The sequence below is a fragment of the Quercus lobata genome, chromosome 4 (assembly GCF_001633185.2).
Source record: "Quercus lobata isolate SW786 chromosome 4, ValleyOak3.0 Primary Assembly, whole genome shotgun sequence".
NCBI classification, from domain to species: Eukaryota; Viridiplantae; Streptophyta; class Magnoliopsida; order Fagales; family Fagaceae; genus Quercus; species Quercus lobata.
Genome location: NC_044907.1, coordinates 36,684,117 through 36,690,116, shown reverse-complemented (window position 1 = coordinate 36,690,116; position 6,000 = coordinate 36,684,117).

Genomic DNA, 6,000 nt, shown 5'->3' with positions numbered 1-6,000 from the left:
CTGCTCTCACGTTGCGCCGCATCAGCTGTCACATCATTTTTTTTAACATAATTTGTCCTACAATTTTAAAATGGTTTTTACAATTTTCAGCCCTATAAATCCCAGCTCTATAAATATAGCCCACTAATTATTTATTTACTTCTATTATCACCCTATAATAAATCCAGCCCACTACTTATTTATTTACTTCCACTATCACCCTATAATAAATCTGTATAATTAATCCGGCCCACTTCTTCATTATTTAGTTCCACTATCAAGCCCAACCCAAAACCTTTTAAGTTCATCTTAAAGGAAAAAATAATAATAATAATAATAAAATGTTGAAGCCTTCAAGGTTTTGTGTGAGCCTTTTCAGCTTAAAGGAAGACAAAAAAAAAAAAAAAAAAAAAAAAAAAAAAAAAAAAAAAAAACAAAACGTTGAAGCCTTTAGGGTTTTGCATGACCAAATAGAAACTTGAGAAGACAGAGAGTTTGAAGATTGTAACATGGAGGGAAGCTTAAAGGAAAAAAAAAAAAAAAAAAACGTTGAAGCCTTTAGGTATTGCGTGAGAAAACAGAGAGTTTGAAAGCTACCCACCTTCCTGCTCTACCATTTTGCAGTAATGGTTGTCTATCTAATTTCCTTCCTTCCTGTCTTTCTTTCCACACGGTCTTGCCTGCTTCGGTTGAGGTATCTCTACATCTCAGTTCTTTTTTGCCCCATTATTTTGCTTTATGGTTTCTGTTTCCCTTTTTAGATTTTGTTATAATTCTATGTGATTCCAACTACTTAGTGTGACTCTAATTTCTTAGCATAGTGTTGTGGTGTTTGCTTCCATTGTCTACTTCAATATCATGATTGTATAACATGGATTGAGTTTTAGAATCAAAGCAAATTGTTTTCTTGGTGCTTCAATTTTCTACAGTAATTTTTTTTGCATAATTGTGTTTATCACGGTCTTTGGTTTAGACTTGGTTTGATATTCATGGTTTTAATTTTAAGTCACTGTGCAAGTGTTTTTATTTTGTACTAAGATTGTGTTTTTTAATCGAGATTTATAAGGCTGCTATGGTGTGGCTGATTGTTTACTGCATCTTTTTTAGGGTGTTGAATTTTTGATTGCAGAACCCCAAGCTAATCTGTACATCACATCATTCAAACTTCTTCTCCTCCAGTATTTGATATCCATTCCACAAGCATTAAGTTATGTTAAAAAATCATAAATAAATAAAAAATTTCCACTCTGCATCATACCAATGCTTTTATGCTTACCGCAAAACAAAATGATACCAAAGGAAATAATATGTTATTAATCTCACTTGCATCACACTTAAGAAAATCACAGGATTATCACTAATGACTTCACTTCTTATCCATATAGCTCAGTCGCCCCATAAAGTAACACAAGGCTTTCAATGAAAGTAGTAGTTATAGATGAACCATATTGAATTTGAATGTCAAGATTCTTCGCATGTAAAGTTTTTGGGTCAAGGAAAAAAATCCGTGGCCTTCGTGATGCTGAAATTCGCAAGAATTGGATAGGGCATTGACTTGGCCATGCTGTAGTAAGAAACATGGGTTTATTTAATTTTTCCCTTTTGAATGAGGATAGTAGGTAATCACTACACAAATTTCATGATACATATGAAGTAAAGCCTTTAAGCTATGGTAAGGAATGAGTTTTGAAATTTTAATGGAATATGTACCGTATGCCTTAGTGCAATCAATATAAAATGAATCCACCTAATGAAGTATATGCATGTCTAGGGGATTGACTGAGATATGTTTTAACTTTAAGTAAACTTTAATTTAAGGGACCAAAATTGACCAGAGGCTACCAATGTATATCTGTTTTTGATGAAAATTGTGGGTACTCTGTATCCGTACTCATTCTTGATGGAATGATTGAATTTGAGGAAAAATAAATTGTTGGAGTGTCATAGGTGTACCTCGAAATAGATAAACACCATTCCTAGAAGCAACCAATGCGAAAGCAGAGATTGGACAATGAAGGAGATGGCTTATTACTCTTCTCAACTTTTACACTAAGGACAATAGATGTCATTAAACAAATTCATGATTTTAGAGAAATCTGATTTAGAATTTGAAATCAATGATAAACTTTTATTTACAAAAATAATGGAAATTTGAGAACCGGAGTGTCTATCAATTTCAACTTTCAAAATGGAAATAAACTACAGAGAGTTTGAAAAAGAAAAAAAAAAAAAAAGGACCTGTATGACATCCAATCAAAACATAAATTTAGTTCAAAATTACTCTTTGTATATATTAACAAACAACTGAAGCATTATTATAGGGATGCAATCAATTCTTGAAAATCAGGAGATATATCTATTCTTGAAAATCAGGAGATGCAATCAGGTTTATGACATCCAATCAATTCTTCAAACTCAGTATCAACAAGGCTCAGAGACTCAAAGATCAGGAGATATATCTAAAGCTACAGAAGTCAAAAGTCAGCTGCAACCTCTAAACAGCAGAATCTGAAGCCCCATTAACTTTAAGTGTTGACACCAAAACTGAGGATTGAAATTCAGTGCGTGTAAAGAAGCAAAGTCACCCACATATAACTGAATTGTGGCACCATTGGATGATCTAGCCATGTTGTATGCACCCAATGACCTTGCACCTATAACCTATTCCAGTTAGTAAGCTTCCCTCTGAGATTAAGTTTTGATGTAGAACCCAAAATGCATATGTTGGACTTGAGTCCAAAGATATAGAAAGAGATCTAATAAGCCTTTTTTTTTTTTTTTTTTTTTTTAAGAATCGAAGAGAACTAAAAAAGCTAATTTTATGTTTTCTTTTGGTTCTCCCCGCCCCAACCCCCCCCCCCCCCAAAAAAAAAAAATTTGATGCTACCATCCTGTAAAGAAGAAATCAAACAGTATTGAATGAACTACTTTGCTGAGGTTTGCACTATGATATACTAAACTCCTCGCGTGTTATTGTGAACATCTGATATAAATTTTCCTTGAGACCAAAACAAACTTCAAAGCCCCCCCAAAAATAAAATTTGATGCTACCATCCTATGATATTGATCTTGCTTAGATATCTGCTTGAAAAGTAGGATGAAATATGGGTTTATTTAATTTTTCCCTGTAAAGTCTTTAAGCTACTATGGTGAGGAATGAGTTTTGAAAATTTGATGAGGAATGTTACTGTATGCCTTGATGCAATCAATATAAAACAAATCCACGTAATGAAGTATATGCATGTCTAGGGGGTTGACTGAGAAATGGTTTAAGTAAACTTTAATCTAAGGCACTAAAATTGACCAGAAGCTACCAAAGTATACCTCTATTGATGGAAATTGGGGATACCTCGTGCTCATTCTTGATGGAATGATTGAATTCAAGGAAAAATAAATTTTTGGAGTGTCACAAGTGTACCTTGAAATAAATAAAGACTATTCCTAGAAGCAACTAGAGATTGGACAATCAAGGAGATGGTTTATTACTCCTCCCAAATTTTACACTAAAGACTATTCCTTGAATTAATTTCCATGATCCTAATTCAATTACATGTTATTCCCATGTTGGATTCATTGATTTTGTGTATATCAGTATATGTAACAGCCTCTAAACTTGATGTTCAATTTAAAGCTCCATTGGCTATCGACTTTAATTCTTGACCTTGGACCAGCACCTAAAACTATTATTAATGTCCATGGCTCACTATAACAATTCTTGCAAAGATGTTAGTCCTGGCTTTAGTAATTGCATAGTCATGTCACATTGTATTAAATATTTAGTTGTGTTCAAATATGTGTTTTCAGCTTAGATGGATTTGAGTCTAGAATGGCGCTAGAGTTGATAGGTGGTGGGTGCATTAACCATGATCATGCCCACTCTAACATATAATTTAGGTCCCATAAAAATAAAAATAAAAATAAAAACTTATAATTTAGGTCAGAGCCATCAAGCCCAACAATTTCAATGAAGAAAAACTGAGATGTGGGAATAAATGTGAACTTTGTGGTGAAAGTCTAGGAATGCACCTAAGTCCTAATTTCATACCCAAATTCACAACATAGCAACATAGTTAAGTGTGACGTTGTGATGGGGCTGATGCAGACCAATTTGTCCAAAGCACTACAATAATCTCCAAAAATTGCCCATTTTACCCCAAAATACTGATTGAAGAAATAGCCCCCAACATGAGCATCTATTTACAACATATCTGGTGGAATTATCCCTTATTTTTTCATCTTCAATCACCTCATGTATTACCCTACATACAAGAAAGTTTGTCATATTCAACAGTTGAAACCATAAAAAAAAAAAAAAGTATGTCAAAATATTATTAAAACTGTCGAAACATATGTTTTCTTCAAATAAGTTTCAACAATTTGAAATCGTTGAAATAAGTATTTTTTTAAAAAATAAATAAATAAATTTGGATGCATTTCTTCATGTGATCAAAATTTAATAATCTAATTCAAAATATAAACATAAATACAAATGTGCAATTCTAAATTGAACTTCATCTATCTATATATATCTAAAATCTGAAGCGTAGAATTTATTGTTCTTACACTTCTGTTGAGCCACTTCAGCAGCCATATCACCTACTTATCTAAACGTTGAAACGTAAAATTTATTGTTACTAGACCTCTGTTGAACCATGTCAGCAACCATATCACCTACTTATTTTCAATCATTTCTCTTTTATTTTTTTACTTTTTTTATTTATTTATTAATGTTGTAGTTTATGGTTACATTTTCTCCAACTTTCCCCCTTCCCTTTTGCCTTTTCATCTCCCTACTACTATTAACATCAATATCACTTTTCCTTTCTCTCTTCATCTTCCTTTTATTTTGACTATTCTTATCCCCATCCTCTTACTATAAATTTGCTAATACCTTTCACTCTATATATATTTTATCACACCAATAGGTTATTACTCTTTCTCATGTTTTTCTTTTCTTTTGGTAGTTTTTTTTTTTTTAATAAATATTTTTGTATCTTTACTTTATATTGATGAATTTCCATGTTCTTTAGAACTCTACTATTATTCTCTCTCTCTCTCTCTCTCTCTCACATTTTTTTTTTTTTTTTTTTTTTTTTTTTTTTTTTTTTTTTTTTTAATGTTTTATATCTTTACTTTAGGTTGATGAATTTGTGTGTTCTTTAAAACTCTACTTTAAATTGATGCATACTGCTACAAAAAATAAATAGGATTGAATTGAATTTCATGCTCCAAACTTTTTCGTTTTATGTTTTCAAGTTGTTATTTTTTCCCTTTTTTTTGATTGTCAAATGCTATCATATTGCATTATAAAGATAAAATATAAGAATATAATGTTATTCAATTACATAACATGACTTGGATAATTTGGTATGACTATATCTTTTATTTTGACTATTCTTCTTCTCATCTTATTTTCTATAAATTATCAAATTCAGGTCTCTCGTGAAAAAGGTGATTATTCTCTTTCTCGATTATTTATTCATTCTTGCAACTAAACTTTAGGTTGATGAATCATTATATATTTTTTATAACACTATTTTGGGTTAATATACAATTTTATGTGTGTTTTTGAGTTCTCCATCACTAGCCTTCTCTCTCCCTCTCATAGCTTTTGTTTGATTTTTGTTTGACATAATACTTAGTTATATTAAAATACAATCTCGCTATGTATTTGAATGTGTTTCTCAATTATTTGAGTAATATTCGGTGTAATTTTGTGCTGAGTTTTGATTATCATGATATTTTATTTAAGAAATGAGAAATTTGAATAATATATTTGAAAATTTAAAAAAAAATTAAGTAAAAAACTTAAAAAATTTAGTTGTAATGTATAAAAAAAAAAAAATAATAAAAAAAAGAACGTACCATATTATAATTTAGAAAAATATGGACCACCTCAAAAAAAAAAAAAAAAAAAAATCAATCAAATACTCCTAAAATATAAAAATGATATATATGTAAAGATGGATAAATGAAAAATAATTTTAGAAATTTTTTGATTTTTAGAGAGAACATATTATA